Here is a 13,229-nt window from a genome sequence, read left to right as displayed (position 1 = left end):
CTGATGATTTTTTGTATGTTTTCAGCATATTAAAACATTGTGATAATTTATAAAACAAACCTGTGAGTCTTCATACATTAGGAACAGGAAAGGAAACAGAAATCCCTTTTGGATTGAAATATTCCTTAGTTTGGCAGGGAGGGGTTGGTGAGGCTTAGAATCTATGCAATTCCTAATAATGTCACCTAAAAGAAAATATCTTGGAATTTGTTCCCAGAACCTAAGTCTGCTGATGCCAAGCTGGATACTAACTGAGAAAATCTCTATTTTTCAGATGCCCTCTTCCACAAGGACTTTCTTTGGGTAGTGTGGCTTACTCTTTTCCTGCTTCTCCTGGCTGTTGGTGCAACCATCTGTGTTCTATTTGTGCGTGCTAGAAAATCCAAAGGTAAGTGAACAAAAAAATTAGATTGGACGATTGGCTTTATTTTGTGAAGTTAGGATATAATAGCACCAAAAAATTCATCAATGGTCTATAGGTGGTCTTTAGCATTTTAAAATTGGGAACAAGAAAACCTGAACAGAAAAAATAATTCCATCTAGAAACTCATGGTCTGAACTTTTGTCAGATAATAGAGGTTATCTGTTCAATGTCAATTATTTCATCAAGAAAAACAACGTATGTTTGATTTATTTGTGATATGTCACTTAAATTTGTGGGTTCAGATACTAGATTATCTATTTGTTTACATTATTTGATGAACTCAGAAATAATCAAATTTTCTGTGACATAATTTAACTGAAATTTTAGTTTTGCATTAGTATGACCTTTCCCGTTATCAGAATGACATTTTTCTCTAATATTTGTGTGGGTAATTCAGTTAGAGCAGTATAAAGAACATGTCTTGGTGAGAATAAACAAGAAGATATTAACAAATTAGAGTTTTTACCCAGGCTATGACTGCCTGTGACTGCTTACCTCTAGTCCCTAGAAAATATGTCTCATATGAGAGCCTGTCTCTCTGACCTCTAGCTTGATGACTTTTCTCTAAATAGAACTGGCTACAAACAGCCTGTGGCACTTATGTACCTCATGCTCAATGTTTTCAGAGAGTTGTTAAACAAATATTTTCTTCATAAGAAATATTAGTGCTGTAGACAGTCTTAGGTAGCTACTCCTTTAGAGCTAAGATATATTTATATTTAGCTTTGTTCTTCATTGATTGATGTTACAGTCTCTTGAAGGTTACTTTCCTGCCAACATGATTTATCTCAATTAGTGCTGAAGAGAATCAGGCCATTGATCAAAAGTAAAACAAAACAAGCAAACAACAACAACAGTAACAACAAAACCCTGACTGTGAGGAAATGCATAGCATCACGTTAAAGTTCTTCTCTCATCACCTGTAGTTCATGCAAATGATATAGTTTATAACCCTAAATTTATGTACAACATAGAAAACTCTCAAAATACCAAATAATGACAATATGAAAAATATTGTTTTTCCTAAAAAATGTAGGAAATATATTTTTCAAGGCAGAAAAAAAAAGGTATTTATCAGCGAGAGCATAGTATATCTAAACATAACGACATTACTTGGCATTGTTTCAGAAAATTGACTGAATGGTTAATTATCTGGAAAATTTATCTAAATTTACATTTCTAGTGTCACTGCACATTATCAATCCACCAATTCAATCAACAATTGTTTTACTTAATTGAAAACAATTGCTGAGTATACTTGATTTAAAATGAAAACCTTAATTTAAAAAGTACCGCTAAAAAACAATACTACATCAGTTTCAAGTCAAAAGTATTGTGATTCAACAACTCTTTACATTATGCTTTGTTCACCACAAGTACAGCTACCATGTATCACTAACAGCTATTAGAATATAATAAATTTTATTTACTACATTGCAACTTTTATCCACATGACTTATTCATTTCATAACTGGAAGAATTTACCTCCTACTTCTTTTCACCCCTTCACCTCCCACTCCTGCAATGGCCAGTTTGTTCTCTGTATTTATGGGTTTGGTTCTGTTTTATTTCTTTGTTTTGCTTTTACATTCCACATATGAGTGAAATAACGTGATCTTTGTCTTTGTTCTGCATCCCACCAAAATATCCTTTAACTTCATTCATGTTGTTGTAAATGGCATGATCTCACTCCTATTATTATTATTATTATTATTACTATTATTCAAGTTACTTAGCATACAATGTAGTTTGGCTTCAGGACTATATTCCTGTGATTCATCACTTATATATAACATCCAGTGTTCATCCCAACAAATGCATTCCTTAATGCCTATCACCCATTTAACCCATTCCCCCACACACCTCACCTCCAGCCATCTTCAGTTTTTTCTCTGTATTTAGAGTCTCTTATGGTTTATCTCTCCATTTTTACCTTACTTTTCCTTCCCTTCCTATATGTTTATTTGTTGGGGTTCTCAAATTCAACATATCAATGATATGATATCTGTCTTTCTCTGATGAATTTCACTTAGTATAATACCCTCCATTTCCATCCATGTTGTTGCAAATGGCAAGATTTCATTCTTTTTCATAAATATATCACATCTTCTTTATACATTCATAAGTTGATGAAAATTTGGGGTCTTTCCATAATTTGGATATTGTTGAAAGTGCTGCTATAAACATTGGGATATGTGTGCCCCTTCAAGTAAGCATGTTTGTGCCCATTGGGAAAATTCTTAGTAGTGAAATTGTTAGGGCATATGGTAACTCTATGAGGAATTTCCATACTGTTTTCCATAGTTGCTGCCCCAGTTTGCATTCCCACCAGCAGTACAAAAATGTTCCCCGTTCTCCACATCCTTGCCAATTTCTATTAATTTTAGCTATTTTGGCAGGTGTGCAGTGGTTTATCATTGTAGTTTTGATTTGTATTTCCCTGATGATGAGCAATGTTGAGTATCTTTACATATGTCTGTTAGCCATATGAATGTCTGCTTTAAAAAAATGTCTATTCATGTCTTCTGCACATTTGTTTAAATGGATAATTTGCTTTCATGGTGTTGAATTTGGTAAGTTGTTATAGATTTTTGGGTACTAACTCTTTATCCGATATGTCATTTGCAAATATTTTCTCCCTCCATCGTTTGCTTTTAGTTTTGTTGGCTATTCCATGGGCTGTGCAGAAGCTTTTAATCTTTATGAGGTTCCAATAGTTCATTTCTGCTTTTATTTCCCTTGCCTTCAGAAATATGCTGAGCAAGAAGTTGTGGCTGAGGTTGAAGAGGTTGTTGCTTCTTTTCTCCTCTAGGATTTTGATAGTTTCCTGTATCACATTTAAGTTGTTGGTGTAAGAATGTTGTCCAGTTTCATTCTTCTACAGGTTGCTGTCTAGTTCTTCTAGCACCATTTGTTAAAGAGATTAACTTTTCTCCATTGAATACTCTTCCTACTTTGTTGAAGATTACTTGGTCATTTATTTGTGGGTCCATTTCTTTGTTCTCTGTTCTATTCCTTTTATTTATGGGTCTCTTTTGGTGTGAATACCATACGAGCTTGATGATTACATCTTTGTAATAAAGTTCAAAATCTAGGATCGTGATTCCTCCAACGTTGGTTTTCTTTTTCAACATTACTTTCACCGTTCAGGGTCTTTAGGATTGATTTTTCTAGCTCTGTGAAAATTCTGGTGTTATTTTGACAGGGATTGCTTTGAATATCTAGATTGTTTTGTGTAGTGTTGACATTTTCACAATATTTATTCTTTGAATCCATGAATATGGGCTGTTTTTCTCTTTCTTTTTTGTCTTATATTTCTTTCATAAGCCTTTTATGGTTCTCAGCAGACACAGATTTACCTCTTTGGTTAGTTTTATACCCAGGAATTTTATGGTTTTGGCGCAATTGTAAATGGGATTGATTCCTTGTTATCTCTTAGGTTGATTCATTATTGGGATATAGAAATACAATTGATTTACATACATTGATTTTATATCCTGTGACTTTGCCGAATTCATGTATCAGCTCTAGCAGATTTTTGGTGGAGTTTTTCAAGTTTTCATGTAGAGTAACATGTCCTCTGTGAAAACTGAAAGTTTGACTTCTTCTTTGTCAATTTGGATGCCTTTTATGTTGTTTTGTTGTCTGATTGCTAATGCTAGGACTTCCAGTTCTATTTTTAACAAAGTAGTGAGAGTGGACACCTCTGTGGTGGTTCACATTCTAGGGAGGAAAGCACTTTCAGTTTTTCCCATTGAGGATGATATTAGCTGCGGGCCTTTCATATATGGCTTTTATGATGTTAAGATATGTTCTTTCTATCTGAGCATTCTTGAGGGTGTTTATCAAGGAAGGATAATATAGTCTGTCAAATGATTTTTTTTTTTTTTGCATCTATTGGCAGGATCATATGGTTCTTCTATTTTCTTGTATTAATGTAGTGTGTCACTTATAGATTTTGGATTTAGTCCTTTATCTGATATGTCATTCGCAACTATCTTGTCCCATTCTCTCAGTTGCCTATTAGTTTTATTTATTGTTTCTTTTGCCATGCAGAGGCTTTTTTTTATCTTGATGAGGTCCCAATAGTTCACTTTTGCTCTTGATTCCCTTGACTTTGGAGATGTGTCAATTAAGAAATTACTGTGGTGGAGGTCAAGGAAGTCGTGTCCTGCTTTCTCCTCTAGGATTTTGATGGTTTCCTGTCTGACATTCAGGTCCTTCATCCATTTTGAGTTTATTTTTGTGTATGGTGTGAGAAAATGATCTAGTTTCATTCTTCTGCACATTGCTGTCCAGTTCTCCCAGCACCATCTGTTAAAGAGGCTGTCTTTTTTCCATTGGATACTCTTTCCTGCTTTGTCAAAGATTAGTTGGCAGTACACTTTTGGGTCCAATTCTGAGTTCTCAGTTCTATTCCATTGGTCTATGTGTCTGTTTTTGTGCCAATACCATACTGTCTTGATGATGACAGCTTTGTGGTAGAGGCTAAAGTCTGGGATGGTGATACCTCCCGTTTTGGTTTTATTTTTCAGTATTATTTTGGCTATTTTGGGTATTTGTGGTTCCATGCAAATTTGGGGTTAGTTTGTTCTAGTTTTGAAAAGAATGCTGGTGCAATTCTGATTGGGATTGCATTAAATGTGTAGATTTCTTTGTGTCTTCTTCAAATTCCTTCATAAGTTTTCTATAGTTTTCAGCTATACAGATCTCCTATATCCTTGGGTAGGTTTATGCTAGTATCCCAAATCTATAGGGAACTCATCAAACTCCACACCCGAAAAAAAAAAATCCAGTGAAGAAATGGACAGAAGACATGAACAGACACTTCTCCAAAAAGGACATCCAGATGACCAACAGACACCTGAAATGATGCTCAATGTCCCTCATCATCAGGGAAATACAAATCAAAACCACACTGAGGTACCATTTCACATTGGTCAATGTGGGTAAAATGACCAAATCAGGAGACTCTAGATGCTGGCGAGGATGTGAAGAAATGGACACTCTCCTCCACTGTTGGTGGGAATGTAAACTGATGCAGCCCCTCTGGAATACAGTATGGAGGTTCCTCAAAAAATTAATAATAGAACTCCCCTATGACCCAGCAATAGCGCTGCTAGGAATTTACCCAAGGGATACATCTCTCACTCACTCTCTGATTCTCTCTAAAAAATAAATAAACATTTTAAAACATTTATTTATTTATTTATTTATTTATTTATTTATTTATTTATTTATCTATCTATCTATCTATTTATTTATTTATATTTCTTTAGAATTTACATCCAAGTTAGTTAGCATATAGTGAAACAATGATTTCAGGAGAAGATTTCTTAATGCCTCCACTCATTTAGCCCATTCCCTCTCCAACAACTCCTCCAGTAACCCTCTGCTTGTTCTCTATAGTTAAGAGCTTCTTATGTTTTGTCCCCTACCTGTTTTTATATTATTTTCCTTCTCTTTCCTTATGTTCATCTGTCCTGTGTCAACAAGGATACATTGATTTAGCAACGTATTTTTAAGTAATAAACCAAAAATACAAACAACAACAACTACAACACAGCAAGCACACAAACTGAACTTCATCAACTTTTTAAAATAATTTACTTTTTAAAAATGTATTAAGTAATGTCTATACCCAACGTGAGGCTCGGACTTAAAACCCTGAGATCGAGTTGCAGACAGCACAAAATGAGCCAGCCAGGTGCCTGGAAGATCATTGACTTTTAAACCTGTTTTGCATGAAAGATCATCCTTGAGAGAATTAAAATACAAACTAAAGAATGGGACAAAGTATTTGTAAAACATATACCAAATAAGGGTTTTATATCAAGGGAGTATAAAGAACTTTAAAAAATCAACAACAAGGGGCGCCTGGGTGGCTTAGTCGGTTAAGAGTCCGACTTTCGCTTAGGTCATGATCTCGCGGTTCGTGGGTTCGAGCCCCGCGTCGGGCTATGTGCTGACTGCCAGCTCAGAGCCTGGAGTCTGTTTCGGTCTGTGTCTCCCTCTCTTTCTGACCCTCCCCTGCTCACGCAGTCTCTCTCTCTCTCTCCTAGAAATAAATAAAGCATTTAAAAAAATCAACAAGACAAACACCTCAGTTTGAAAATTTGAATAATTTTTCCCCTAAAGAATATATATAGGGGCACCTGAGTGGCTCAGTGGGTTAGGCATCTGACTTCAGCTCAAGTCATGATCTCACAGTCTGTGGTTTCAAGCCCCACATCAGGCTCTGTACTGACAGCTCATAGCCTGGAGCCTGTTTCAGATTTTGTATCTCCCTCTCTCTCTCTGCCCCTCCCCAGCTCGTGCTCTGTCTCTCTCTGTCTCAAAAATAACTACAGGTTAAATTAAAAAAAAAAAAAGTATATATAAATGGCAAATAAGTACATGAAAAGATGCTCAACCTGTTAGACATTAGGGAAATGAAAACTAAAACTGGAATGAGATATACATTCACAGTCTTTAGGAAGTCTGTAATTTTTTTAAAAAGTGAAAATAACACATGTTGGTGAGACCATGGTGGAGAAATTGGAATGCTAAGACATTGCTGGTTGGAATTTTAAATGGTGCAGCCATTGTGGAAACCACTTGATAGTTTCTCAAAAAGCCATAAATAACATTACCATATGAGCAAGCAATACCATTCCTAGATATAAACCCCAAATAATTAAAAACAGAGAGTCGAAGGATTATTTTATGCCAGAGTTCATTTCAGCATTATTCACAGTAGTCAAAATGTGGAAACAACACAAATGTTCATCATCACATAATGGGTAAATTAACTAGGGTACATAACAACAGTGAAATAGTATTCATCATTCACAACAAGGAATGATATTTTGGTATATGGTAAAACATGAATGAAACTTGAAAACTTTATAACAAGTAGAATGAGGTTGATGCAAAAAGGGAAAATATTGCATGATTAACTGATATTAAATAGCTAGACTAATAAAATGTTATAGAAAGAGAAAGTAGATTAGAGGCAAGGAGAGTTGGAGAGTGGAGACAGAGAGAAGCTACAGTTGAATATTTACAGATAATTCGTTTGGGGCGATAAAAATATTTTGGAAATAGTGGTGATTGCACAACAGTAGAATGTAATTAATGCTATAGATTACACAATAATGATTGAAATGTCACATTCTATGTTTATGAATCTTTCTATTATCTATCATCTATCTATTTCTCTATCATCTCTCTATCTATCTTACATAGTTATTGTATATTTATATAATTTATATACATGGTATATATCTCCAAAATATATATATATTTTTTTCTCTATATACATTTCTATTTTTTTCTCTGTAATGATGACATTGCAGGTAGAAATGTTTAACACGAGGCTATTGATTTAAAGACTTTTGGGGGGACCTGTATGGTTCAGTCAGTTGAGCATTCAATTTCGGCTCAGGCCATGATCTCACCATTCCTGAATTCCAGCCTCACACCCCCCTCTGTGCTGACAACTCAGAGCCTGGAGCTGGTTTCAGGTTTTGTGTCTCCTCTCTCTCTCTCTGCCCCTACCACACTCTCACTCTGTCTCTCTCTCAAAAATAAATAAGCATTAAGTTTTTTAAAGTTTTGCCTTTATCCCCGGTTTGTTCCATCTTTATTATGTTCTTTAGGTTGAATGTAGATAAGATAGATTATAGATAGATATAGATGATATAAACTTGAATCCATCAAATTGGTTTAATAGAGCATCCTCGTGTGAGTCAAAAGAGAAGCTCAACCAAACCTTTGATGAGTTCTACTAATAAATACATTTTTGTCTGTTCTTTTTTTCTTTTTTTCCTTTTAGGTTCCCTCAAGAAGAAGCATGGTGAGTTGGTTTACTTCTAAGTCAGAGCAACTCACGTATCCATTTAGAGGACAGACTCATAGACTCAAGTTGTGTCTGGCAAACATGGCTCAAAAGAAAATAATGCCGGAATTGTGTATGCTTGGAAAATTCCCACAGAGCTAATCTTTTTCATATTAAAATAGAGAGATTAGGGTGAGAACTCAAGTAAAGGCTAGAGAACTGTATATTGCATATGAGCATTGTTCTAACCATAATGCAGAGGAGGAGCTGTGTTTTGTCACTTTCAGAGAGCTAGGGCAGACCCGTCATACTATTCTGTTCATTAGATTATTTCTAAGGGCCAGATAGAGAAAATGTTCTCAAACCCAAACATCCATCAGAATTCTAAGGGGAGCACATATTGTTGGGACACACCTTAAATTTTTTGATTCAATATTTCTGGGCTGGACTCAAATATTGACATTTCTTTTTTTATTTAATTTTTAACGTTTATTTTTGAGAGGGGGAGACAGAGTGCAACCAGGGGAGAAGCAGAAAGAAAGGGAGACATAGAACCCAAAGCTGGTTCCAGGCTCTGAGCTGTCAGCACAGAACTCAACACAGGTCTCAAACTCACAAACCGGGATGTCATGACCTGTGATGAAGCTGGATGCTTAACTGACTGAGCTACCAAGGTGCCCCATATATTGGCATTCCTAAGAAGATTTCAGTTTAGATATGCTGATGGTGCTGAACCAGGAGCTACACCATGAAGAATGCTGCTGTATCAAAATTTATTTGATTTACAGAAATATTAAAAACTGGGGTGCCTGAGTGACACAGTTGGTTAAGCATCCATGCAGGTGGTGCAGAGCCTGCTTGGGATTATCTTTATTCCTCTCTCTCTGCCCCTCCCTTGCACATACTCTCTCACTCTCAAAAATAAATAAACTTAAAAATATTAAGAATCATTTAATATCATAATTTACATTTTATTTATAATTGCCTGATGGAATAAAATAATATCGAGTATTAGAACCCAAGAAACAAATCAAAGTCAGGAAGAAGGCAAGCAGCCTAGATGCATGGATCTTGATGTCATTTAACCTTTGGTATTACAATTTGAGAACAAGAGGTAAGAATCTAAGAAAGGACCAGGACTTCCTTCTAAGGTAAGTAGAATTCTGGTTTGATTAAGTATCAATGAAAAATTATTAAGGTTAAATCATTAAGAAAGACCAGAGTACATTTGTAACTGAAATTGCACTCCCTTTTTCACTTCGGATTGGGTTAGATGCATCTACTTGCACTTAGGTACAATCACTGAAATACAGTATGATGTAGATATTGACCATTTTTCCTAGTCCTGTCCCCAGGACATAGTCTAGCTGAATGAGTCTAGGCCCTTGGGGAGACAGGGTCCTGGAGCTGAAAAGACAGTGAAACTCTGGGGAAGTCACAGATTGGAGACAATAAGTTGTGCCCTATTGCAGGATTTTGAAGAGTGGGTTCTGGGTTTAACTGTATACACAGGTGTCTTGGGCAGTAGGAGATGCTACACTCAGAAGTTTCAGTGACTTTTCTGGACACAGCTTTCCAGATAGAAAGAATATTCTGGGTATATGTAATATTTTTTTTTACTTTTATTTATTTAGATTTTACTTATTTTTAATGTTTATTTGTTAATTTTGAAAGACAGAGACACATGAGCAAGTGAGAGACAGAGAGAGGGAGATACAGAATCTGAAGCAGGCTCCAGGCTCTGAGCTGGGAGCACAAAGCCTGACACAGCACTTGAACCCACGAACTGTGAGATCATGACCTGAGCTGAATTCTGCTGCTTAACTGAATGAGCCTCCCAGGCACCCCTTTAATGGATTTTTTAGTTAAATTAAAGTTAACATACACTGTTGAATTTGTTAGGTGCATATTTATTACACAATTCAGTACATTACTCAATGTTTTCCACAATAAGTGTAGTCACCCTTTTTTATCATATCTTATTACAATATTACTGATTATATTCCTTGTGCTGTACTTTTCATTTAGTGACATTTATTATATGAGTAAAAGTTTGAATTCTTACTCCTCTTTATTTTGCCCATCCCACAACCCACTATCTATCTGGCAATAATAATTTGTTCTCTGTATTTAAGAGTTTTCTGTTTGTTTGTTTCATTGTTTTTGTTTGTTTGTTTTTTGCATTTGTGTGTGTGTGTTTGTGTGTGCATTAGAATCCACATATAAGTGAAATCATATGGTGTATCTCTGTCTGAAATATTTCACTTATAATAATACCCTCTAGAACCTTGCATGTTCTGGAAAATGGCAAGATCTCATTATGTCTTAAAAGTAAGTAAAATTATGTATTATATCTATCTCACATCTTTCTTATTCATTTATTTTTCTTTTAATACTTGTTTTGTCTCCATATGTTGGCTATTATAAGTAATGTAGTAATAAAGAGAAAGATGCATATATCCTTTAAAATGAGTGTTTTAAGAGGAAGAGATAAGATTGCCAATGTTAGCAGGACCCTAAGCTTGTCTTTCCCTTAAACACAGGCAGATATATATCAAATTATTCTGAATACCCAAATAATTAACCTGAGGGTTGGTAGAAAATATTGCACTACTAGAAGAAGAGAGAAAGCCACATTAATAGAGGTAGGAGGTGTGGAGAGGTATTTTGGGGAAAAACTGATCACTGGGGCTTTGGAACTGAGGCCACCTATTCCTGGAGATAGGGGAGAGAGAGAAGTATGCAGGGGATCACACATGAAAACACATTTCCAAAGTGATTGGGAAAATAAGGGCTGATTTTGACTAGGCTCTGCAACCAGCAGAAAGCAAACACTGGGGTTTAGAACTCCATGGCCTGGCTGATAGGGAACTCTGAGGGTGCTCTGCTCCTTCAGTAGAGAAAATAGGCAGGTAACTCAGGAAGAGATGGCATGAATTCTCGGCCAATGAGACCCATTAGATGAAACACGTCTGCTGTCTTGGAGTTTCTCTGAATAGGTGGCATTGTGTATCCAGGGACAAAAGAGCCTTTGAGTAAAACTTTCCTTCCCCACATTCACCATAGGCTCAGAGACACTGGCTGAGGATGCCTAACATGGATCCTGACTCGTCCGTGCACTTTGCTTCAAAGCCAACATACCTGCAATATGCTGATACCACTCTTCTGGATCAAATCTGTATCAGTCCTAATGCAGTTGGACCCTCCCCTAAAATTCTGGCTCAGGTCCCCACCACATCAGGTCCCTAGTGTTCAGAGTTTTAAAACTCGGCCAGCTTGACTGGGATAGAATCCAAAGTACACTGAGCTCTTCCAGCCAGGCAATAAAACCAGACACATTGTGAAAATTGCAATCTGAAAACACACACACACAAATGGAAAAATATTCCATGATCATGAAATGGAAGAACAAATATTGTCAAAATGTCTATACTACCAAAGCAATCACCACATTTAATGCAAATACTATCAAGTATCACCAGTATTTTTCAGAGAGCAGAAAACAAACATTACTAAATTTTTATGGAACCACAAAAGACCTTGAAAAGCAAAAACAATCTTTAAAATGTAAAGAAAGTCTGGTTACATCACAATTCCAGACATCAAGTTATATTGCAAAGCTGTACTCATCAAGACACTATGGTAGTGACATAAAAACAGACACATAGATCAATGGAAGAGAGGAAGAAACACAGAAACGGATCCACAACTTATATGGCCAACTCATCTTCAACAAAGCAGGAAACAATATCCGATGGAAAAAAAACAATCTCCTGTACAAATGGTGTCTGGAATACTGGAAAGTGTTTGGCAAAAAAAAGAAACTGGCCCACTCTGTTACACCATATATAAAAATAAATTCAAAATGGATGAAAGACATAAATATTAGAGATGAAATTATTAAAATCCTAGAGGATAACACAGGCAGTAACATCTTTGACATCAGCCATTGGAACTTCTTACTAGAGATGTCTTCAGAGACAAGGAAAACAAAAGTGAAAACAAACTATTGGAACATTATCAAGTTAAAAATCTTCTGTACAATGAAGGAAAATTAGCAAAACAAACTGTCAGGGAAATATTTTCAAATGACATATCTGGTAAAGCATTAGTATCTAAAATAAAGAAGTTATCAAACCCAAGAGCCAAAAAGCAAATAGTTCAGTTCAAACTGGGTAAACGATAGAAATATAATTTTTTTCCAAAAAATACAAATCAAAACTACAAAGAGTAGTCAGACCAGTCAGAATGACAAAAGTAGCACACAGGAAAAAGCAGATGTTCACAAGGATGTGGAGAAAGGGGAAACTCTTACACTTTTAGTAGAATGTAAACTTGTGAAACCACTCTGGAAAACATTGTGGAGCTTCCTAAGAAAGTTAAAAATAGAACTACCATATAATCCAGCAATTGCACAATTAGGTATTTACCCAACAGATACAAAAATACTGATTTGAAGGGATACATGCACCTGATATATTTGCAAGCATTATTTACAACAATTGAATTATACAAAGAGCCCAAATTCCCATAGACTGATGAATGGATAATGAAGATGTGAAACACACACACACACACACACACACACACACACACACTGGAATATTAGTTGGCAATAAAAAGGAATGAAATCTTGCTCTTTGGAAAGTCACAGATGTAGCTAGAGATTCTTTTGCAAGGTGAAATAAGTCAGAGACAGACAAAAACCATAGGATTTCACTCATATGTGGAACTTAATAAACAAAACAAATGAATATAATGTGTAGGGGAGACAGACAAACCATAAAACAGACTCTTAAGTAGAGGACAAACTGAGGGTTGCTGGAGGGGAGGTGGGAGTTCTGATGGGTTAAATGAGTGATGGCATTAAGGAGGGCACTGGTTGTGGTGAGCAATGGGTGTCTATATAAGTGAAGAATTACTAAATTCTACTCCTGAAACCAATATGATACTGTATTTCTTTTTTTTTTTTTACTTTTCTTTTTC

At 35.7% G+C, this 13,229-nt stretch overlaps 1 long non-coding RNA gene across 1 annotated transcript in view; it reads left to right on the top strand.

Annotated features, from left to right (window-relative positions):
• The first annotated feature begins 278 nt into the window (after positions 1-278).
• The window catches only part of LOC144222530 (uncharacterized), a 32,463-nt gene continuing 19,512 nt past the window's right edge, over positions 279-13,229 (top strand). The window contains exons 1-2 of the long non-coding RNA XR_013332423.1: positions 279-388; positions 8,241-8,261. This is a non-coding gene — a long non-coding RNA (uncharacterized LOC144222530). The remainder of the gene's footprint in view (positions 389-8,240; positions 8,262-13,229) is intronic.

Source organism: Crocuta crocuta, unplaced genomic scaffold (assembly GCF_008692635.1).
Source record: "Crocuta crocuta isolate KB4526 unplaced genomic scaffold, BGI_CrCroc_1.0 scaffold718, whole genome shotgun sequence".
Classification (NCBI taxonomy): domain Eukaryota; kingdom Metazoa; phylum Chordata; class Mammalia; order Carnivora; family Hyaenidae; genus Crocuta; species Crocuta crocuta.
Note: the sequence above shows the minus strand (reverse complement) of the source record. Positions and strands in the feature narration are given on the sequence as shown.